This window comes from Mobula hypostoma, chromosome 8, assembly GCF_963921235.1.
Source record: "Mobula hypostoma chromosome 8, sMobHyp1.1, whole genome shotgun sequence".
Classification (NCBI taxonomy): domain Eukaryota; kingdom Metazoa; phylum Chordata; class Chondrichthyes; order Myliobatiformes; family Myliobatidae; genus Mobula; species Mobula hypostoma.
The window spans coordinates 120,099,359-120,124,955 of NC_086104.1; the positions used below are offsets into that span (position 1 = coordinate 120,099,359).

The 25,597-nt window shown below is 45.9% G+C and overlaps 1 protein-coding gene across 1 annotated transcript in view; it reads right to left on the reverse strand.

Annotated features, from left to right (window-relative positions):
* The window catches only part of LOC134351189 (myelin-associated glycoprotein-like), a 469,309-nt gene that overhangs the window by 210,036 nt on the left and 233,676 nt on the right, over window positions 1–25,597 (reverse strand).

Genomic DNA, 25,597 nt, shown 5'->3' on the forward strand with positions numbered 1-25,597 from the left:
CAGCTGAAGATGGCTGGGTCCAGGATGCTGCCCCAAGTTACTCTTGTAGTGATGTTAAGACCATAAGACAAAGGAGCAGAAAAGGGCCATTCGGCCCATCGAGTCTGCTCCACCATTTTATCATGAGCTGATCCATTTTCTCCTATTTAGTCCCACTCCACTGCCTTCTCACCATAACCTTTGATGCCCTGGCTACTCAGATATCTATCAATCTCTGCCTTAAATACACCTAATGACTTGGCCTCCACTGCTGCCCGTGGCAACAAATTCCATAGATTCACCACCCTCTGACTAAAAACATTTCTTTGCATTTCTGTTCTGAAAGGGCGCCCTTCAATCCTTAAGTCATGCCCTCTCGTACTAGACTCCCCCATCATGGGAAACAACTTTGCCACATCCACTCTGTCCATGCCTTTTAACATTCGAAATGCTTCTATGAGGTCTCCCCTCATTCTTCTAAACTCCAAGGAATACAGTCCAAGAGCGGACAAACGTTCCTTATATGTTAACCCCCTCATTCCCAGAATCATTCTCGTGGATCTTCTCTGTACCCTCTCCAACGTCAGCACATCCTTTCTTAAAGGAGACCAAAACTGCCCACAGTACTCCAAGTGAGGTCTCACCAGCGCCTTATAGAGCCTCAACATCACATCCCTGCTCCTATACTCTATTCCTCTAGAAATGAATGCCAACATTGCATTCGCCTTCTTCACTACTGACTCAACCTGGAGGTTAACTTTAAGGGTATCCTGTACGAGGATCCCAAGTCCCGTTGCATCTCAGAACTTTGAATTCTTTCCCCATTTAAATAATAGTCTGCATGTTTATTTTTTCTGCCAAAGTGCATAACCATACACTTTCCAACATTGTACTTCATTTGCCACTTCTCTGCCCATTCTTCCAATCTATCCAAGTCTCGCTGCAGACTCCCCGTTTCCTCAGCACTACCGGCCCCTCGACCTATCTTCGTATCGTCAGCAAACTTAGCCACAAAGCCATCTATTCCATAATCTAAATCGTTGACGTACAATGTAAAAAGAAGCGGCCCCAACACTGATCCCTGCGGAACACCACTGGTAACCGGCAGCCAACCAGAATAGGATCCTTTTATTCCCACTCTCTGTTTCCTGCCAATCAGCCAACGCTCTATCCATGTATGTAACTTTCCCGTAATTCCATGGGCTCTTATCTTGTTAAGTAGCCTCATGTGTGGCACCTTGTCAAAGGCCTTCTGAAAATCCAAATATACAACATTCACTGCATCTCCCTTGTCTAGCCTACTGGTAATTTCCTCAAAAAATTGTAATAGGTTTGTTAGGCAGGATTTTCCTTTAAGGAATCCATGCTGAGTTCTGCCTATCTTGTCATATGCCTCCAGGTACTCTGTAACCCCATCCATGACAATCGACTCCAACAAATTCCCAACCACAGATCTCAAGCTAACAGGTCTATAATTTCATTTTTGCTTCCTTGCCCCCTTCTTAAATAGCGGAGTGACATTTGCAATCTTCCAGTCCTCCGGAACCATGCCAGAATCTATCGACTTTTGAAAGATCATCGCTAATGCCTCCGCAATCTCCACAGCTACTTCCTTCAGAACACAAGGGTGCATTCCATCTGGTCCAGGAGATTTATCTACCTTTGGCCTATTCAGCTTCCTGAGTACTTTCTCTGTCGTAATTGTGGCTGCGTACACTTCCCTTCCCTGCCACCCTTGAGTGTCCGGTATACTGCTGTCTTCCTCAGTGAAGACTGATGCAAAATACTTGTTCAGTTCCTCTGCCATCTCCTCATCTCCCATTACAATTTCTCCAGCATCATTTTCTATCGGTCCTATATCTACACTCACCTGTCTTTTACTGTTATATACTTGAAAAAGCTTTTAGTATCCTCTTCGATATTATTTGCTAGCTTCCTTTCATAGTTAATCTTTTCTCTCTTAGTGACCCTCTTGGTTTCCTTTGGTAAGGTTTTAAAAATTTCCCAATCCTCTCTCTTCCCACTAATTTTTGCTTCCTTGTATGCCCTCTCTTTTGCTTTAACTTTGGCTTTGATCTCTCTTGTCAACCACGGTTGCATCCTTTTTCCAGTCGAAAATTTCTTCTTTTTTGGAATATACCTGTCTTGCACATTCCTCATTTGTCGCATAAACTCCAGCCACTGCTGCTCTGCTGTCTTTCCCGCCAGTGTCTCTTTCCAGTCAACTTTGGCCAGTTCCTCTATCATGCCGCTGTAATTTCCTTTACTCCATTGAAATACCGACACATCAGATTTTGGCTTCTCTTTTTCTAATTTCACAGTGAACTCAATCATGTTATGATCACTGCCTCCTAAGGGTTCCTTCACCTCAATCTCTCCAATCACCTCCGGTTCATTACACAATACCCAATCCAGTACAGCCGATCCCCTAGTAGGCTCAACAACAAGCTGTTCTAAAAAGCCATCTCGCAGACATTCTACAAATTCTCTCTCTTGAGATCCAGTGCTGACCTGATTTTCCCAATCTACTTGCACGTTCTGGCCCATTCCCAAGAAAAGCATGTTATCTTTCACCCCTCCTCATTCAGCAATCATCTCAGGCTCCTGTCCCGCCTCCCTCCTCCTACTGGCCACTTCCTCTCTCATCCACAACTTTGTCGTGCTTTGGAGGCTTGCGTGCCTCAGTGACTCAAAGAGCTCGGTTGGCTGAAGTCAGGGCTTTATGCTCTGTCTCTTGGTGGGGTCACCCATGCAAACAGGTCAAAGAGCTCAGACTAAGAGTAGTCCACCCGTCCTCCTGGTTCAGCTTGGGACTAATAACCCTGACTGGTCCAACAAAACTGTTACGGAACAGTAATGAAGAATCCTTCTACATCTGAGCTGACAGTATTCCTGAGTCTCCACTCGGGACTTAAATGACAGACACTGGTGAAAACTGAAAGGAAGAAGCAATGAAGAAAGCCCTGAAGGGTCTTCATTATGGCCCAAAGGCTGGTAGTATAACGGGAAGTAAGTTCTCTCTCAGTTCTGGCCAGTGTCACTCAGTACAGAAACAGACCCTCTGGTCTAACACATTCATGCTGACCAAGGCAACCAACTGAGTTGGTCACATTTGCTAATGTTGGATGTGTGTGTGGTTTTGCGTATTCTTTATGAGTCGTGCTTTCCCCCACACCCTAAAGCAAGACGTGTGGAGTGATTGGGTTAATTGGCAGCTGTGAATTGCCTCTCCCGGTATTTGTGTGTAGATAAGAGATGACACGCACTCAGTAAATGGAATGTCAGGGGAATTAAATGCGTATGTGTGTGTGTGTGGGGGGGTGGTTTGTTGGGTGGGGAGAAGAAGAACTGAGGGTTATTGTAACTATGTGTGGGTGGAGTTTGCACATTTCCCCCGGCTCCCTTGATATTTCCCCGGGGGCTACCAGATTCCTCCCCCATCTCCAAAGAAGTCATGTGGAGTGGGGAAAGCTGGATGAATTGGCAGCTGTGAGCCTCTTCTTGGTGTTTGAAAGATCCATGTTCATGGGTGGTGTTGGTTGACAGAGATCAGAATCAGATTAAATATCACCAGAATATGTTGTGAAATTTGTTAACTTTCGACACCAGTACAATGAAATACATGATAAATAAATATAGAGAAAAGAAACTGAGTTCCATTAAGAATATATATGTCTATTAAATAGTCAAGATTGGCAGTGCAAAAAAAAAAGTAGTAGGGTTGTTTCCATGGGCTCAATGTCCATTTAGAAATCAGATGGCAGAGGGGAAGAAGCCATTCCCAAATGCCTGAGTGTGTGCCTTCTGGCTTCTATCCTTCCTTCCTGATGGTAACAGAGTGAAGAGGGTATGGTGGTGGGATGGTGGGAATCTTTAATGATGGATGCCATCTTCCTAAGCCACCTCTCCCTGAAGATGTCTTGGATACTACGGAGGCTAGTACCCATGATGGAGCTGACTAGTTTTACAAGTTCCTGCAACCTGCTTCAGTCTTGTGCAGAAATCACCCCAGACCAGATGGGATGCAGCCAGTCAGCTGCTCTCCATGGAAGTTTTCGAGTGTTTTAGTTGACAAAACAAATCTCCTCAAACTCCTAATCAAATATAGCCGCTGTCTTGCCTACTTTATACCTGCATCAATATGTCACTTCCAGGTTAGGTCCTCAGAGATATTGACACTCAGGAACTTAAAACTGCTCACTCTCTCCACCTCTGATCCTTCTATGAGGATTCATGTGTGTTCCGTCATCCTACCCTTCTTCAACTCCACAATCAGCTCTTTCATGTTGCTGATGTTGAGTGCAAGGTTGTTGCAGTGACACCACTCAAACAGCTGGTATATCTTGCTCCTGTATGCCCTCTCATCACCATCTGAGATTCTGCCAACAATGATTGTATCTTCAGTGAATTTATAGACGGCATTTGACTGTGCCTAGCCACGCAGTCATGGGTAGAGAGGGAGCAGAGCAGTGGGCTAAGCACACGTCACTCAGGTGCACCAGTGTTGATTGTCAGTGAGGTGGAGATGTTATTTCCAGTCTGCACAAATTGTGATCCTCTGGTCAGGATGCAGTTGCAGAGGGAGGGACAGAGGCCCAGGTTTTTTAGCTTTTCAATCAGGACTGTAGGAATGATGATGTTAAATGCTGATCTATGGTCAATAATCAGCCTCCGGACACAGGTATTTGTATTGTCCAGGTGATCCATGGCTGCGTAAAGAGCCATTGAGAGCACTCCTGCTGTAGACCTATGGTGGTAATAGGCAGATTGCAGTGAGTCCAGGTCCTCTCTGGTGTTGATTCTAGCCATAACCAATGTGTCAAGGTATTTCATCACCGTATGTGAGCACTACTGGACGACAGTTACTGAGGCAGCTCACACTGCTCTTCTTGGGCACAGGCAGAATTCATGCCCTTTCGAAGTAGGGGTGGGAATTTTCAGCTGTAGCACTGAGAGATTGAACTGTCTCTGAACACAGGTTTTCAGAGCCTAACCAGGTACTTCATTGGGCCTACTGCTATGCTGACTTGCGAGGGTTCACCTTCTTGGAAGACAGTCTGACATTGGCCTGCAAGACAAGAGACCACAGGGTCATCAGATGCTGCAGGGATCCTCATGGCTGCGGTTTGATGCCTCCTTGCAAAACTTGCATAGAAAACGTTGAGCTCATCTGCCTCTTGAAATAACCTTCTGCAAATCATACCTGGTTTTCTTATGCATACTTGGATCATCAGACTTAAATGCAACAGATCTAGCCCTCAGCAGATTTGATGGGCTGAATGGTCTCTGTCTGACCCTCTGCCATTATCAAGAGGAGACAAACCTAGAGAATATAGATTTAAGGGAAGGGCAAGAAAGTTAACCTAGATGTAGAACACACACTGTACAGCATAGCAACAGGCCCTTTGGCTCCAGAAGTTTTGCAATCAAATTAAACCAGTAATTAATGCCTAACTAAACTAATCTCTAACACTGAGTACATAATGTACTCAACCCTTTATTCTCTGCATATTAATGTACCTAACTTAGAGCCTTTTAAACACTTCTATCACATGTCCACCCATGGCAGCACATTCCAGGCACACGACCCCCACCTCCCCAGTCTCTGTGAAAAATATGCCCTGCACATCTTCTTTGAACTGACCCTCTCTCACATTAAGTCAATGTCCTCTCGTAGGAGACATTTAGAAACTGGGAAAGTCTCTTAATTTTATAAACTTTATTCATGTCTCTCTTCAGTCTCCAACATTCCATATAAAACAATCCAAGTTTGTCCAACCTCTGCTTATAGTCCCAATAGAACCATAGAAACTACAGCACAGAAACAGGCCCTTTGGCCCTTCTTGGTTGTGCCGAACCATTTTCTGCCTAGTCCCACTGACCTGCACACGGACCATATCCCTCCATACACCTCCCATCCATGTATCTGTCCAATTTATTCTTAAATGTTAAAAAAGAACCGCATTTACCACCTCGTCTGGCAGTTCATTCCATACTCCCACCACTCTCTGTGTGAAGAAGCCCCCACTAATGTTCCCTTTAAACTTTTCCCCCCTCACCCTTAACCCATATCCTCTGGTTTTTTTCTCCCCTTGCCTCAGTGGAAAAAGCCTGCTTGCATTCACTCTATCTATACCCATCATAATTTTATATACCTCTATCAAATCTCCCCTCATTCTTCTACACTCCAGGGAATAAAGTCCTAACCTATTCAACCTTTCTCTGTAACTGAGTTTCTCAAGTCCCGGCAACATCCTTGTAAACCTTCTCTGCACTCTTTCAACCTTATTTATATCCTTCCTGTAATTTGGTGCCAAAACTGAACACAATACTCCAGATTCGGCCTCACCAATGCCTTATACAACCTCATCATAACATTCCAGCTCTTATACTCAATACTTCGATTAATAAAGGCCAATGTACCAAAAGCTCTCTTTACGACCCTATCTACCTGTGACGACACTTTTAGGGAATTTTGTATCTGTATTCCCAGATCGCTCTGTTCCACTGCACTCCTCAGTGTCTTACCATTAACCCTGTATGTTCTACGTTGGTTTGTCCTTCCAACATGTAATACCTCACACTTGTCTGTATTAAACTCCATCTGCCATTTTTCAGCCCATTTTTCCAGCTGGTCCAAGTCCCTCTGCAGGCTCTGAAAACCTTCCTCACTGTCTACTACACCTCCAATCTTTGTATCATCAGCAAACTTGCTGATCCAATTTACCACATTATCATCCAGATCATTGATATAGATGACAAATAACAATGGACCCAGCACTGATCCCTGTGGCACACCACTAGTCACAGGCCTCCACTCGGAGAAGCAATTCTCTACCACCACTCTCTGGCTTCTTCCATTGAGCCAATGTCCAATCCAATTTACCACCTCTCCACGTATACCTAGCGACTGAATTTTCCTAACTAACCTCCCATGCGGGACCTTGTCAAGGGGCTTACTGAAGTCCATGTAGACAATATCCACTGCCTTCCCTTCATCCACTTTCCTGGTAACCTCCTCGAAAAACTCCAATAGATTGGTCAAACATGACCTACCACGCACAAAGCCATGTTAACTCTCCCTAATAAGCCCCTGTCTATCCAAATGCTTGTAGATTCTGTCTCTTAGTACTCCCTCCAATAACTTACCTACTACTGACGTTAAACTCACCAGCCTATAATTTCCCGGATTACTTTTTGATCCTTTTTTAAACAACAGAACAACATGAGCCACTCTCCAATCCTCCGGCACTTCACCCGTAGACAGCGACATTTTAAATATTTCTGCCAGGGCCCCCACAATTTCAACACTAGTCTCCTTCAAGGTCCGAGGGAACACCCTGTCAAGTCCCGGGGATTTATCCACTTTAATTTTCCTCAAGACAGCAAGCACCTCCTCCTTTTCAATCTGTACAGTTTCCATGGTCTCACTACTTGATTCCCTCAATTCCATAGATTTCATGCCAGCTTCCTTAGTAAATACAGACGCAAAAAACCTATTTAAGATCTCCCCCATTTCCTTTGGTTCCGCACAAAGCCGACCACTCTGATCTTCAAGAGGACCAATTTTATCCCTTACAATCCTTTTGCTCTTAATATACTTGTAAAAGCTCTTTGGATTATCCTTCATTTTGACTGCCAAGGCAACCTCATGTCTTCTTTTTGCCCTCCTGATTTCTTTATTAAGTATTTTCTTACACTTCTTGTACTCCTCAAGCACCTGATTTACCCCCTGTTTCCTATACATTTCATACAACTCCCTCTTCTTCTTTATCAGAGTTGCAATATCCCTTGAGAACCAAGGTTCCTTATTCCTATTCAATTTGCCTTTAATCCTGACAGGAACATACAAACTCTGCACTCTCAAAATTTCCCCTTTGAAGGCTTCCCACCTACCAATCACATCTCTGCCAGAGAACAACCTGTCCCAATCCACGCTTTTTAGATCCTTTCTCATTTCTTCAAATTTGGCCTTCTTCCAGTTCAGAACCTCAACCCTAGGACCAGATCTATCCTTGTCCATATCAATGTCTATATCAATCTTCCGTCTCCATCAGTCCCTGCCTCATCTGTTCCCAGGATGTTTTTTTTTCCTTTCCAAAACATCAGTGATGTCCTCCTTCTACAAAGAATAAGGTTTCCCTTCCTCCACCGTGGATGCTGTCCTCATCCACCCTCATCCCATTTTCCTGCTGCCTTATCAGAGATAGTTCCTATTGTCCTTATCTACCATCTCTTGGATATCTACATCCAGCTGTTCATTCTCTGCAACTTCATCCAGCTTCCTACCACTTAACACCACCATCCTCATTCTCCCCTTTCCACAGGAATTGCTTCCTCCATGATTCCCTTGTCCACTCATTCCTCCCCACTCTTGGCACTTACCCCTTGCGGAAGAAAAATGCTATGACCTAGTGACGGACGTTAAGGGGTTAATGATTTTATTAAGAGTGTGAATTCAAAGGCTATAATCATTTATCTGTGACTAATGTACACTGTGTGACTGAAGTATGTTTTGGACGAAACGCGGAAGTAACTATCTCTGTGCTTCTTTGTTCTGAGAATTATCATGTCTGCAGTTGAGCAAGTCTGATATACTTCTCTGGGAACTAACACTTAAGTAAATATATTAGATTAGATTAGATTAGATTAGGTTATGAGGGCATGCAGTTCTCTGTTATTGTCATTTAGTAATGCATGCATTAAGAAATGATAGTGTTCCTCCAGAATGATATCACAGAAACACAAGACAAACCAAGACTGAAAAACTGACAAAAAGCACATAATTATAACATATAGTTACAACAGTGTAAAGCAATACCGTAATTTGTTAAAGAACAGACCATGGGCACGGTAAAAACAAGTCTCAAAGTCTCTTGAAAGTCCCACGTGTCACGCAGACAGTAGAAGGAAGAAAAACTCTCCCTGCCATGAGCTTCCAGCGCCGCAAACTTGCCGATGCAGCACCCTGGAAGCACCCGACCACAGACGACTCTTGAGTCCGTCCAAAAACTTCGAGCCTCCGACCAGCCCTCCGACACTGAGCACCGAGCACCATCTCTGCCATGTGCTTCGACCCCGCCCCGGAAACAAGCAATAGGCAAAGCTGAGGATTTGGGGCCTTCCCCTCCGGAGTTTCTCGATCGCACAGTAGCAACGGCAGCGAAGTGGGCATTTCGAAAGTTTCTCCAGATGTTCCTCCGTGCTTCTCACATCTGTCTCCATCAAATCAGGATTGTGCACGGCACCTACTTACAAATAGGATACCATTTTGGTGCGGCTGCGCGCGCGGCCATCTTCTCCTCCCCTATTGTATAACCGTTATTAATGAATAACCGTTCAAGGACATATTGTGCTACTTTGCTATTCTGTAAAATTGCAGCCTAAGTTCCTCCTTACAGCTATAAGTGCTTCTTGTCATGTACTGTTGGGGCATAAATAAAAGGGTACTCTATTGTTAAGCAGAGTTCCAGGACTCCATTATTGAGTTCTTGGGCTCTCCATGATATCATGCATTAATAAAGATTTTCTGAAGTAACTTCCCTCTAGGACCGAGTACTTTTTCCGCAACAATTAGCGATGAGGATGCGATATTCTGAGCCTCCTATCACCTCTCTAGTTGGAGGGGAAGCCTTTGAACGGACACGAGCTTGCAGGATTCCAAAAAAGAACCTGAGCGGAAAAAGAAACTTTCCAAGTTAGGGAAGGCGCCGGCGTCCTACCTGCAAGGGGGACGACCATTTCAGACATCCCAGCTGTAAGCGGGGGCGGGCTAGAATTTAAAAGGGTAGTTACCGTTAAGAAGATAAAGGAACGGAAGGACTGCTGAGGAAATTCTAAAGACTGGTGTGCGCTGTAGATAAGCTTTTGGGGGAATAATCGAGAGTGCGGTGTAACTGTGTTCTTTTCCAGACAATGGGAAGTGCTGCAGCCGAGCGGTTTCTGCTGCTCTTGCAGCCCCGCCCCGACGGGCGAGATCGCAAGAGGCCTTGAAAGTAAGTAAGGAAACGGAGAAACTTATGAAAACTGTGAAGAAACTCGGCAGAAGGTAGGAGATCGCCTGGTACCCCCGGGTCACCAGCTGACACGGTAATTCAGGAAACAGGTGACGACCGATATGCTGTAACTTTAGCAGCGACCTGTATGGCTGGTCGCAGGGAGACTGTCCGTCCGGAGGAAGCTTTAAAATCCCTTTGATACAGACCTGGTGGGATGAGGTAGCGAATGGAAATGGGGACCCTAAGTGGGATTTGGAATATATGGTGGGATGTTTTGAGAAACGGATGGAGGTGGCAAAGAGGCACCAACCCCCTAACAAAAGAAAAAGAAAGAAAAGGAGGAGGAGCCTCCTATCACACCAGGCCCCGATGAGAAACAAGGCCCGGCACCACCAACTGCTCCGCCACCCTATCCCATGACACCGGCCCCGTACCATCATATCCCCAGATACCCCAAATGGTATCCCAAAGTACGAAAGATTATGGTTCTAATATCGGACCAGACTGAATGATGGACAAGGTTATAGAAATGGTTGCTGCTTGGCGCCAGCAGAGTAACCGTGTACAAGCACAAGCGGCACTGCTGAACCAGAACAGGGAGTGACGGGGCGGGGAATCAGGGAGAACAACAGTTAGGAACTGGAATGCGAACTAGAAGCCAAACGCGACACCGCTCACCCTCTCCTGTCTTTCCCGATTCGTCCGCTCACACAGTTCAGCAAGCACCAAAAATAATGATTGGGGAAACAGCAATATTGAAGACGTGGACCCCTGCAGAGGCAAAGGCCATGGTAACGGAGGCACCGAACCCAGTAAAAAGACCCACTGCCTTCCTCAGTTGGTTAGAGAAAATGTGTGAAATTTATAAATCTCTCCCGGCCGACTTACTAACCCTACTCATGTGTGCCTATGGCAGTTCCTGGGCCGCTCTGAAGGATGCACTGCAGGTCCCAGAAAATGGAGATTAGTGTCAAAATAATGATCAGGAGGGCAATGAATCCTTAACCATATAACCATATAACAACTACAGAACGGAAACAAGCCACCTCGGCCCTTCTAGTCCGTTCCGAACTCTTACTCTCACCTAGTCCCACCGACCTGCACTGAGCCCATAACCCTCCATTCCTTTCCTGTCCGTATAGCTGTCCAATTTATCTTTAAATGACAACTCGAACCTACCTCAACCACTTCTGCTGGAAGCTCGTTCCACACAGCTACCACACTCTGAGTAAAGAAGTTCCCCCTCATGATAACCCTAAACTTTTGCCCTTTAACTCTCAACTCATGTCCTCTTGTTTGAATCTCCCTTACTCTCAATGGAAAAAGCCTATCCACGTCAACTCTATCTACCCCTCTCATAATTTCAAATACCTCTATCAAGTCCCCCCTCAGACTTCTATGCTGCAAAGAATAAAGACCCAACTTGCTCAAACTTTCCCTGTAACTTAGGTGATGAAACCCGGGTAACATTCTAGTAAATCTTCTCTGTATTCTCTCTATTTTGTTGATATCTTTCCTATAATTCGGTGACCAGAACTGTACACAATGCTCCAAACTTGGCCTTAACAATGCCTTGTACAATTTCAACATTACTTCCCAACCCCTATACTCAATGCTCTGATTTATAAAGGCCAGTATACCAAAAGTTTTCTTCACCACCCTATCCACATGAGATTCCACCTTCAGGGAACTATGCACCATTATTCCTAGATCCCTCTATTCTATTGCATTCTTCAATGCGCTACCATTTACCATGTATGTCATATTTTGATTAGTCCTACCAAAATGTAGCACCTCACATTTATCAGCATTAAACTCCATCTGCCATCTTTCAGCCCACTCTTCTAACTGGCCTAAATCTCTCTGCAAGCTTTGAAAACCTACTTCATTATCCACAACTCCACGAATCTTAGTATCATCTGCATACTTACTAATCCAATTTATCACCCCATCATGCAGATCATTAATGTATATGACAAACAACGTTGGACCCAGTACAGATCCCTGATGCACACCGCTAGCCTACAATCTGACAAACAGTTATCCACCACCACTCTCTGGCATCTCCCATCCAGCCACTGCTGAATCCATTTTACTACTTCAATATTAATACCTAACGATTGAACCTTCCTAACTAACCTTCCTTGTGGAACCTCGTCAAAGGCCTTACTAAAGTCCATATAGACAACATCCACCACTTTAACCTCGTTAATTTTCCTCGTAACCTCTTCAAAAAATTCAATAAGATTTGTCAAACATGATCTTCCACGCACAAATCCATGTTGACTGTTCCGGAATCAGACCCTGTCTATCCAGACAATTATATATACCGTCTCTAAGAATATTTTCTATCAATTTACCCACCACTGATGTTAAATCACAGGCCGATAATTGCTTGGTTTACTCTTAGAACCTTTTTTAAACAATGCAACAACCTGAACAATACGCCAATCCTCCGGCACCATCCCCGTTTCTAATGACATTTGAAATATTTCTGTCAGAGCCCCTGCTATTTCCACACTAACTTCCCTCAAGGTCCTAGGGAATATCTTGTCCAGACCCGGAGACTTATCAACTTTTATAATCCTTAAAAGCGCTAGTACTTCCTCTTCTTTAATCATCATAGTTTCCATAACTTCCCTACCTGTTTCCCTTATCTGACACAATTCAATATCCTTCTCCAGTGAACACTGAAGAAAAGAAATTGTTCAAAATCTCCCCCATCTCTTTTGGCTCCACACATAGCTGTCCTCTCTGATTCTCTAAGGGACCAATTTTATCCCTCACTATCTTTTTGCTATTAATATAACTGTAGAAACCCTTGGGATTCATTTTCACCTTACTTGCCAAAGCAAACATATCTTCTTTTAGCGTTTCTAATTTATTTCTTAAGATTCTTTTTACATTCTTTATGTTCCTCGAGCGCTTCATTTACTACACGCTGCCTATATTTATTGTAGATATCTCTCTTTTTCTGAACCAAGTTTCCAATATTCCTTGAACACCATGGCCCTCTCAAACTTTTAACCTTTCCTTTCAAACTAACAGGAATTAACTGTACCCACAAATTTTCACCTTTAAGTGACCTCCATTTCTCTATTACATCCTCCCCATAAAACAAATTGTCCCAATCCACTCCTTCTAAATCCTTTCGCATCTCTTCAAAGTCAGCCTTTCTCCAATCAAAAATCTTAACCCTGGGTCCAGACCTATCCTTCTCTATAATTATATTGAAATTAATGGCATTGTCATCACTGGATCTGGTGTTCTCCCCAACACAAACCTCCGTCACCTGACAAATCTCACTCCCTAACAGGAGATCCAACACTGCCCCTTCTCTAGTTGGTACCTCTATGTATTGCTGTAAAAAACTATCCTGCACATATTTTACAAACTCGAAACCATCCAGCCCTTTTACAGTATGGACTTCCCAGTCTATGTGTGGAAAATTAAAATCTCCCACATTCACAACCTTGTGCTTACTGCAAATATCTACTATCGCCTGATATATTTGCTCTTCCAATTCTCGCTCCACATTTGGTGGTCTATAATACACCCCCATAAGTGTTAATACACCTTTCCCATTCCTCAATTCCACCCAAATAGCCTTCCTAGATGAGCCCTCTAATTTATCCTGCCAGAGCACCGCTGTAGTATTTTCTCTGACAAGGAACGCAACACCTCCTCCTCTTGTCACTCCGTTTCTATCACACCTGAAGCAATTAAATCCAGGAATATTTATTTGCCAATCACACCCCTCCTGTAACCATGTTTCAGTAATAGCTACCACATCATACTTCCAGGTATCAATCCATACTTTAAGCTCATCCACCTTTCTTATAATGCTCCTAGCATTAAAAGAAATGCACTTAAGAAATTTTCCACCTCTTACTCTCTGTTTAACGCTAACTTGGGACATTTGTTACAACATAGTGGGAGGGAAGCTATCATGAGGGCAGCACAGCAATATGGGGACTCAGAGGAAGTTACTAGATGTCTACAAGGAAAAAATGAGGGAGCCCCTGATTTTTTTAGCTCGATTCAGAAATACTTTGGAAGAGTATGCTAGGGTTCCTTTAGAAGGAAATGGACCATTGGCCATCCAGACTCTGCTCAATTGAATGCTGCCCCAACAAACGCAAACCTTCAAAATGCAAAATTTCAACTGGCAGGCTGTCCTGGCCAGAGATAGTTACTACATTGGTAAACATGTAGTGGGAGGGACTCTTTTGTCAGCCCTTGGGATGGCCCCAAGACACATAAGACACAATTTTACCGACAGGAACAAGGAAGTGGAAGCGGAAGAGGGGGGTAGACTTGGGGACAAAGAAGGGATAAGTCCCAGGACATACGCCGAAAATGTGGAAGGAAGGGACATTGGGCAAGGGAGTGCCGAAGTGCTCCCTACAGAGAACCTGCAGAACTGAATGAACAAAATGAAAGAGGAGTAACCTCCTTCACTTATAGAAACCCTTCTTCCATAAGAATAGGGGGGCCCACGGGAGGTGGTGGTGCAGGGAGCAGTTATATCACTTTCCCAAGACTCCGAAATGCAACCCATGGTAACCCTTAGGACAGGAGACACTCAAATCTGTGAGCCTAGGTAGATACTGGCACTACCCTGTCCTTTGTACCTCCCTCCCTGGGATTACCCCTAAGTCAGAACAGAGTAGCAACCGTGGGAGTAGCCGGTAACCCCTGTCAGGACCCCTATCAAAGAAGGTCACTTTGTCTCTGGGAGGCAGTCGTATAGAAGAAAATTTGATAGTATCTGAAAATATTCCCCTGCCCATGTTGGGACACCAGGCTCTGTGTAAACTAGGAGACACTATTTACTGCAACCCTCTGGGCATGCATATGGAAGAACCCTCGCCCTGGACAGATCAGTTAACGTCCTTGCTCCTTACCCCTGAAGCTAAACTCGAACCGATATTATACTGCTGGAAATTCAAAGGCAACCCCTATACTGTTAAGATGTGCCGATTAAGGCAAGAACTTGAGAAGTTGACGCCATCGGCCCACGTTGAAGCTATGTGGGGTTTAATGCAAGTAGTACAATACCACTCCTGTTTACACTTTACTGCCTGGTATGCAACGGAAGATGATCCTGAATACCAAGAGAAGACGGGCACTCATCAAGGGCAGAAAATGAAGATACATCCGGAATTTTATCTCTACTTTGGGAAAGAAGGACTGGGTATCCCGGTACACCTGACCACAGAGCAGCAACCTTTGTTCCGCCTGGGACGTGACTCAGTACCTCATTTGACCCTTGCCATGCAGCCCCCCTATCAGGCGAAACAGATAGGCCCTATGATTAAGCGGTTACAATCTGCCCCCATTATTGACCGTATTGGGGATTTCGAATGGTATGGGCCTGAAGAAGGAAGAGTATTTCTTCCGGGAGTCTCCCACCAGCTGGAGGACCCTCCAACTGAGCTCCAATGACAGCAACCACCTGAGCCGCCCCAGGCTCTGTGGGCCCCTTAGCAGTGGAAATAGTAAATGCAGACTTGTGGGCCCTTCACAAGATGCACGTAGTCCGGGTACTTACTGCAAAAGACCACTGTGTCAAGCTAAAAAAGAATGCTGTATTACCATGTGTCAGACGGTATCAACTGACCCCTGAGGCAGAAGAAGGAAGAGCCCCAATCATAGACTATCTGCTCCAACAAGGGGTTCTCAAGACTACTGTCAGCCCCTGTAACACACCAATACTGCCTATACCCAAAGCTGGACAGCCTAGTGAGTGGCGCTTTGTGCAAGATTTAAGAGTTGTAAACAACATTGTAATTCCCATAGACCCAGTGGTACCTGAAGTTAATATGATTCTCTCATCCATTCCATCTGATGCTACTGTCTACACCGTGGTTGACTTGTGTTCCGCCTTCTTTTCTATTCCTCTCCACCTGGATAGCCAGTATCTGATCGCCTTCATGTACAAGGGGCAACCGTACACCTGGACTCGACTGCCCCATGAGTATACTGGAAGTCCGGCCGTGTACGCCGCTGCTGTTAAACACGACTTAGACGAGTGCCCCCAGGGAGGAAATTCGACATGATACAATACGCTAACGACCGTGTGGTGGCGTCGTCTATCCTTGCAGACCGTGTGAGAGACTCATTGACCCTACTCCAGTTCCTAGCCTCCCGGGGTCATAGAGTGGCTAGAACTAAGCCACAATTTTGTCAGCCACAAGTGCAGTATCTTGGATTTGCTCTAAAAGCTGGAACTTGAGAAGTTGGACCGGATCGAATACAGGCCATCCTACGGATACCACCACTTAAAATAAAGAAAGTGGTTTCTTCCTTCCCGGGGATGGTCAGCTATTGTCAGCAATGGATACACTACTACCGTCTGCATGATGCAGTTCTCCATGCTGCCACAGCAAAAGAAGCGCCAGCGCAAGTAGAGTGGACCTCGGAGAGAGAAAACACATTCCAAATTTTGAAATCCGCTGCAACTACAGCACCAGCTTTGCAGATCCCCAGCTATGAGCGCCCATTGCAGTTACACGTCTGCGAAAGGGGAGGGTTCACCATAGGAGTTCTCATCCAGAGGAAAGAGAACAGTCGCTTACTACTGTACAGCCCTCCCCACAGTAGTCTTGGGAATGCCTGCATGCCTCCGCACAGAGGCAGCAACAGCCATTATTGTCAAGAAGTCTTTGCAGCTGGTTCTCGATTACCCTTGTGAAGTGCGAGTGCTTCATGATGTTATGCTACTCTTAAACTCAGCCGCGACACTGCATTTTACCGCCTCTCGACGCACAGGACACAAAGTGATTTTGCTATCACACCACAACTAAACTTAACGCCGATCACCCGCAGTCAATTCTTCTACTTTTGTTCCAGAACCCTCCGAGGAAGACGAGCATGTCTGCATTGCTGTGGTGCAGCACCCCACTTCCCCTAGAGTAGATCTGCCAACGGACCCTTTGCCAAATCCGGACTTGATCCTTTTTACTGATGGGTCTTCACATAAGCCAAGAGATGACCTACTCCTTGCCGGCTGTGCCGTGGTGGATCCATAACAGACAGTGGAGGCCTATACGTTGCCTCAGGGCACTTCAACACAGGTGGCAGAACTTTTCGCCCTAACCTGGGGCATATATACTAGCTAAGGATCAGACAGCCAATATATATACGGACTCTCGCTATGCCTTTGGCGTCGTTCATGATTTTGGCCAAATATGGAAGAATAGGGGTTTTATTACATCAGCAGGAAAGTTCTTCAAACATTCCCAACTAGTGTTAAACTTGCTCGTGGCAATTCAGTTGCCCAAGCAACTAGCGGTTATTAAGTGCAAAGCACATTCCAGTGCAACAGATGAAATTTCCCAGGGGAATGCCCGTGCTGACCAAGCGGCCAAAAAGGTGGTAGCTGCACAGAAACTAGTTTTGCAAGCTCTCCGCACCTCAATTAACCCTTCCATCCCGGTTTTAGAGTCTTCCAAGTTGCAGATAGCACAGTAGAACTCCAGTCCACAGGTAAAACGGACATGGGAGAAGGCACTATGCCACTATAAGGATGGATTTTGGTTTCACCCAGATGGGCGAGTGGTATCTCCGAAAATTTTCCCCCTGTGTCGTACAGTGCATGCACAAGCACACACGGGCAAAGGAGGGATGCAACATGCAATTGATCAACTGTGGTATGTACCTGGCATAACGCCAACTATACAGAAAACCATTCGATCCTGTCGGATTTGTCAACAAAACAACCAAGGACCAGGGGCAGCTAGGCACGACCGCCTTCGGATGCCTACATTTAAGATGGGCTGTTATATGGGAGGCAGGGTTTGAGGGTCGGGCCAACTTTGTGGACCTATGTTCTATGTTAAAACGTCCTTTGAAAATTTGCAAATTGATCTTGTACATATGCCCCTGTCCTCGGGATATATAAGTATATATTAGTAATTGTGGACATGTTCACCCAATGGGTGGAAGCCTACCCCACACGAAAAGATGATGCTCGGATGGTGGTAAAGATACTGTGGAAGGAAATAATACCTAGATATGGAATACTCATGGGAATAAACAGTGGTCGAGGGACTCGCCTTACTGGCAGGATAGTGAAGGATTTAGTGCAGACCATGGGGTTTCAATAGAGATTGCACACTCCCTACCAACCTCAGTCTCAGGGATAGGGGAAAGGGTGAATGGGGGATTGAAGAATGCTGATCCAAAGTGTGTCAGGACAATAGCTTGTCGTGGCCAGAAGCTCTTGCCATAGTTTTGTACGCTATGTGAAATAGGAATAATAGGGCTACAGGAGTGGCGCCTCATGAAGCCCTCATGGGACGCCCAATGACCACAGTGGCCAGACCTCCAGTATCTGCCGAAATATTGGCTCTGATATGGAATGATGAGCAAACGCTGGCCTATGCACAGGCTATATGCAAAACAGCGGCTGAACTGCATGAGAGGAGGAGGCAAGCACAGGCCCCTGTTGGAGATGCCCCCATACATGCATTCCAACCGGGACACCGGGTATGTGTAAAAAACATTAAACAAAGACTCTCTCTCTCTCCTAGGTGGAAGGGGCCCTCACTGTGCTGCTAACAACCTGGACAGCTATGCCTCTCATAATCTTGTAGATCTCTGTCAAGTCCCCTCTCATTCTTCTATGCTCCAAAGAGAGAAGTCCCAGCTCTGCTAACCTTACCTCATATGACTTGTTTTCCAATCCAGGCAACATCCTGGTAAATCTCCTTTGCACCCTCTCCATAGCTTCCACATCCTTCCTATAATGAGGGGAGGGGGAGGGAGGGAACGTCGACTTAGACCACAGGAGGCCTGCGTCGGGCATTTTCATGCCTTACAAGGCACAGATTGGAATTCTGTGTGGGGCACCACTCCTATAATGAGGTGACCAGAATTGAACACAATACTCTAAGTGTGGTCTCACCAGAGATTTGTAGAGTTGCAACATGACCTCTCTACTCTTGAACTCAATCCCCCTATTAATGAAGCCTGGCATCCCATAGGCCTTCTTAACTACCCTAACAACCTGTGCAGCGACCTTGAGGGATGTATGGATTTGAACCCCAAGGTCCCTCTGTTCCTCCACACTCTTAAGTAACCGACCATTAACCCTGTACTCAACCTTCTGGTTTGTCCTTCCAGAATGCATCACCTCATACTTTTCCGAATTGAACTCCATCTGCCACTTTTCTGCCCAACTCTGCATTCTGTCTATATCCTCTTGTAACCTTCGACAACCTACAGCTCCATCCACAACTCCTCCAATCTTCACGTCATCCGCAAACTTACTCACCCATCCTTCAGCTTCTTCATCCAGGTTATTTATAAAAATCATAAACAGCAGGGGTCCCAGGACAGATCCCTGTGGCACTCCACTAGTCACCGACCTCCAGGCAGAATACTTTCCTTCCACTACTACTCTCTGCTTTCTTCCTTGAAGCCAATTTTTTATCCAAACAGCCAAGGTTCCACTGATCCCATGCCTCATGACTTTCTGGATTAGTCTTTCATGAGGGACGTTGTGAAATGCCTTGCTAAAATCCAGGTATACCACATCTACCACCCTTCCCTCATCAATTTCTTTTGTTACCTCTTCGAAGAACTCAATATGGCTTGTGAGGTAAGATCTTCCCTTCACAAAGCCATGTTGACTAACCTTGAGTAGACTGTACTTCTCCAAATGCTCATAGATCCTATCCTTAAAAATTGTGTCCAATAGTTTGCAGACCACCGACGTAAGACTCAACGGTCTATAGTTCCCAGGTTTCTCCCTATTACCTTTTTTAAACAAAGGAACTACATTTGCCATTCTCTAATCCTTTGGCACCTCCCCTGCAGCCAAAGAGGATTCGAAAATCATAGTTACTGCTCCAGCGATCTCTACTCTCACTTCCCACAGCAGCCTGGGGTATATCACGTCTGGCCCTGGGGATTTATCAATCTTGATGTTTTTAAGAAGATCCAACAATTCTTCTTTAATCTCCACAGTGTCCAGCACACAGGCGTGTTCTATTTTGACCTCACCCTGATCAGGATTATTTTCACTTGTGAATACTGAAGCAAAGTATTCATTTTAGACATCCCCAACCTCCTCCGCCTCCAGGCACATGTTGCCTTCTTTATCCTTTAGCAGCCCCTCCGTCATTCTTGTCATCCTTCTGTTCATCACTTACGCATAGAACGCCTTGGGTTTCTCCCTAATCCTACATGCCAAGGCCTTCTCATGCCCCCTTTGAGCTCTCCTAAGTCCTTAGTTAAGCTCCTTCTTGGCTACCCTATATATCTCATGAGCCTCTCCTGCTTCCTGCTTGTTATATCTAACATATGCTTCCTTCTTCCTCCTGACGAGTTGTCTCCTGTGTTTCGTCAGCCACAGTTCCCTTTTCCTACAATCTTTCCTTGCCTCAGTGGGACCAACCTATCCTGAACCCAGCACAAGTGGTCCCTAAACTTCCTCCACATTACTTCTGTGCTTTCACCTTTGAACATCGGTTTTCAATTTACTCTCGCTAGTTCCTGCCTCATCCCTTCATAGTTAGCCCTTCCCCAGTTAAGCACTTTCCCATTTTGTCTGTTTTTATCCTTTTCCATAGCTATGCTGAAGTTAAGGGAGTTGTGGTCAATCTCACTGAAATGGTCCCCCACCAAGTGGTCTGCCAGCTGACCAGGTTCATTACCAGAACTAGATCCAGTATGGCCTCTCCTCTCATCGGCCAGTCCACACACTGTGTCAGGAATCCTTCGTGAACAGACCTGACAAATTCATCCCCATCTATCCCCCTTGCAGTCAGGAGGTGCCAGTCAATATGAGGGAAGTTGAAATCACCCACAACTACAGCCCTGTATTTCCTGCACCATTCTAAAATCTGCCTGCTTATCTTCTCCTCGGTGTCCCGAGGGCTATTTGGGGGCCTGTAGACTACTCCCAGCCCAGTGATTGATCCCTTCCTATTTCTGACTTCCACCCACACGACTCAGTGGACACTCCCTCTGCAGCGTCCTCCCTTTCTATAGCCGTGATACTATCCCTGACCAGTAATGCTACTCCCCAGCCTTTTCTACCCCCCATCCTATTCCTTTTAAAACACCTAAACCCTGGTACCTGCATCAGACAATCCTGCTCTTCCTCCAGCCAAGTTTTAATAACGGCCACAACGTCGTAGTTTCATGTACTGATCCATGCTCTATGTTCACGCCCTTTATTCCTAATACTCCTAGCGTTGAAATCGACACCTTTCAACCCCTCTAACTGGCTACATTTATGTTTTGTCCCCTACCTGTCCTTCCTCACCAACTCAGAACACATAGCATCATGCCCTTGTCCTTCTACCCCGATCTCTGCACTCACATCTGATTCCCACCCCCTGCCAAACTAGTTTAACCCTCCCCAACAGCTATGGCAAACCTGCACAACAGGATATTGGTCCCCTTCCAGTTCAGGTGCAGCCTTCCTTTTTGTACAGGTCAGACCTTCCCCAGAAAAGATCCCAATGTTCCAGAAATCTGAATCCCTGCCCCCTGCACCAACTCTGCAGCCACGCATTCAACTGCCATGACTTCCTGTTCCTACCCTCTCTGTCTAGTGGCACAGGCAGCAATCCCGAGATTACCACCCTTGAGGTCCTGCTTTTTAACTTTTTTCCAAACTCCCTATACTCCCTCTTCAGGACCTCATCCTTACTCCTATCTATGTCGTTGGTCCCCACGTGGACCACTACATCTAGCTGCTCACCCTCCCTCCTGGGAATACCAAGAACTCGATCCGAGATATCATGGACCCTGGCACCAGGGAGGCAACAGACCATCCGGATTCTCAATCTTTCTGACAGAACCTCTTACCTGTCCCCCAAACTATCAAAACCTCTATCACTACTGCTCTCCTCTTTTCACTCCTTCCTTTCTGAGCTAAGGGTCCAGTCTTGGTGCCAGAGACACAATGAAGATAGATGCAAAAAAAGTCACCCACCAGAAGCAGAATAGGACAGGACATTCGAATCGATGAACAGCTAACAACAGACAGTCAAAATGGACCGAAGATGCATTCATTGGGGGGTGGTGGGGGTGGAGCTGGTGGTGGTTGGTGTTCGTAGGATGGTTAATTCAGGTTGTGGGAGGTAGCCATACTAAAATCTTTTTGCCTCTATGCTATACTTACGCTAAGCAAGTAGAGCGGGGAGCATGTTGGGTACGTGCCGAAATTCCCCAACCTGGTAAGACTATGATCCCCATGTCAGTGGTGCCCCTTAATACTAGCGAAGGAAATTCAGTTATGGTGTTTTATCTGATAGACTTAATAGTAGCATTGTCAATTGCACCTATCCAGGTCTAGAAGGTGAGACTGTGGATGGTGTTGCTTTGAGAGTTGGAGTCGGAGATCTCCCCGACAAGACCCCTCCAAGCTATGGCCGGGATAAGAGTTACATCTCCAGCAGTTGTTAGTACTACTTGTTGGTGTAACCATAATGAGAATGCACACTATCAAGTGGGAAGTAGTAACTGTACAAAGAATGAAACTTATGACACCCCTGGACCACTAAATGGAACTTATTGGGTTTGTGGAAATGGGGTCTATCCCTGGCTGCCAGGAGAAAGAATAGGACAGTGGCATGGAGCCACAGCCTACAAGATGGGATCTGGAGGGCAGGGCAAGGATTGGAGTGGGTGTTGCTACTTGGTCTACCTTATGCCGCACTGGAGGATCATGGCTCAGCTTCAGGATCACCCCCACTGGAATAGGCAATGAGGGACTATAACAGAATCAGAGAGATTTTAGATGATTACCTTTTCCTCCTACGGGGTAGCCAGAAATTCCAGGCCAATAACTAAATTGGCCACTGCTTGGAAGAATTATCCAATAGCACTGCTGAGGCCCCTGAAGAAACTCAGTCTCAAGTATACGGCATAACCACTGAAATGATTGCTATACGACAGACAGTTTTACAAAATTGGATGACTCTTGATTTTATATTAGCTGAAAAAGGGGGAAACCTGTGGTATGATATGGAAGGAATGTTGCACCTATATCCCTGATGCCTCGGAGAATATTACAGACCTGAGTCTGTCATGGTCCGGTCCGTGAAGTCCGCATTCCAGTTCACGGTCCGGTCCAGTGGCTCTTGCTCCAGGTTTTCCTGCCTACCCTGCTTCTGCTCCTGTTGAGCACTAATTGAGGCAGATGATTCTCGTTGGGGTTGGCTGCATAAATACCTCCAGAGATCAGGGCGTGGCTGCTGGATAGTTCTTGTCCTTCCCCCTTGTATCCCTTCCACTGCCTTCTGTTTCCTCGCCTGGAGCCTAGCCTAGCCTAGCCTAGCCTAGCCTTGTCTTGCAGGGAACTCTTGCCTCGCCTGAAATTCTTATCTCACCTTGCATTGCCTAAAGCCTAGCCTTGTCTTGCCGGTAACTCTCGCCTCACCTGAAGTTCTTGTCTCGCCTTGCATTGCCTGAAGTCTTGCCTTGTCTTGCCGGTAATTGTCGCCTTGCCTGAAGTTCTTGTCTCGCCTTGCATTGCCTGAAGCCTTGCCTTGTCTTGCTGGTAACTCTCGCCTCGTCTCGCCTGAAGTCTTGTCTTGGAGCCACCCCGTACCTTGCTCCCTTCCTGTCCCTTGCCTCCACCAGGTAAGTCAGACCATCTTGCCGTTACCTACGGTTGTTTCGGTCCCTTCCTGTCCCTTGTCTCTGTCAGGTAAGCCAGGCCGTATTGCCATTACCCTGCGGTTTGTCCTGTCCCTTCCTGTGCCTTGCCTCCGTTGGGTGGAGTACCGTGCCCTGCCCAGGTGATCGGTGCTGTGCCCAGGTGATCCGTACCCTGCCCAGGAGTACTGCGCCCTGCTCAGGAGTACCACACCTGGCCAGGAGGAGCTTCAAGACCCCAAGCCTCGAGCCTCGCCCCAAGCCAAGGTTCAAGACCCCAAGCCTCAAGTCTCTGGTCTCCAGCCTCGCCTCAAGTCTCTGGTCTCTAGCCTCACTTCAAGTCTCTGGTCTCCAGCCTCGTACTGCCTGCCAGTCAGGTGTGGTCCTTGCCTATTTCTGGGGTCCGAGACAGAGACAAGTCCCATGTTCTGGGTCCTTGTCCAGTCTCTGGCTCGGAGACCAAGCCCTGGCTCCTAGCTCTCTTGTCCAGTTGTGTTCCGGGTTCCCGGTTTTCATGTCCATGTCCTAGCCTCACCCTGTATCCTAGTCCTGTCCCTAGGCCTTCAGTTTCTGTGTCTTGCACTTGGGTCCGTTCCCAGCCACTACCTTATGACAGAGTTAGCACCTGATGGAAAAGGTTAAGGCGATATGGAAAGTAGAAGAACAGCTAGGGAACTTCAGTAGTGGAGGATCTTGGTGGGAAGATGTATGGGGATGGTTTTCTGGCTGGGGAAGCTGGATGACACATGGAATAATTATAGTGGTAATGATAAGTGTTTTAGGATGTTGTGTATGTGGAGTACTGAGGTTGTGCTGTTATCAGTTGATAAAGAGGACCTTGTCCGGCCCGAGGGTGTCCCGAAGACACCCCAGATGTGGAGGGATAAAGCTAGCAGGGAGCACTGGTGGGGTGAAGAGGTGCACCCAGGGAAGGAAATACTTTTCCCTTATGGCTATGAACCCCCTTATGAGGAGGAGGAAGAAATACCCCAGTGACAGATGTTAATCTAGGAAATTAACAAAAAGGGAAATGTTGAAGAAAAATGCTATGACGTTCTGACGGACGTTGTGGTTAATGATTTTTTTAAGAGTGTGAATTCAAAGCCTATAATCATTTATCTGTGACTAATGTACACCGCGTGACTGAAATGTGCGTTGAAGACGAGACGGGAAAATAACCATATCTGTGCTTCTTTTTCTGAGGATTATCCCATCTGCAGTAGAGCAAGTCTGATATACTTCTCTGGGAACTAACACTGAAGTAAATGTATAACCGTTCAAGGACATATTGTGCTACTTTGCTATTCTGTAAAATTGCAGCCTAAGTTCCTCCTTACAGCTATGCTTCTGTCACGTACGTTTTGGGTATAAATAAGACTGTACTCTATTGTTAAGCAGAGTTCCAGGACTCCATTTTTGAGTTCTTGGGCTCTCCATGATATCATGCATTAATAAAGATTTTCTGAAGTAACTTCCCTCCAGGTCCGAGTACTTTTTCCGCAACACTCCTGTAAGCATGGCGGGTTTTGGGAGTTGGACTGTGTGCAATCAGTGAATGGGATTTATTCGAAAGGGAAAATAAAAATAAGTCACGGGGAATCAGAGCAGCCAGTGTTTGAGTGAATTTGGCTCCATCAATCTTGGACAAGGTAAGTATTTGGCAAGTACCATCATTTTTCATCCGTTAGGGTACAGTTAGGCAGAGAGATGGTGAATATGGGAATTTGTTGCCACTGGTGCTGTGGAGACCAATTCATTGGGCATATTTAAGGCTAGAAGGCGATAACATTCAAGCCCAGCCTCAACAGCCCATACTGCTTCTTTACCACCCTACCAAAATGTGCTGCCAAATTCGGGCACATTTGGACTGGTACACTAAAGGACATTTCAGCTTCAAACGTCAGTACAGAACACCAGCGGGGCTGCGTTTTCACTACATCCATTGAGTACATTGCTCCCTCAATACCGCCTGTCCCTTTCCCAGTCATGGTCCCGTCTGG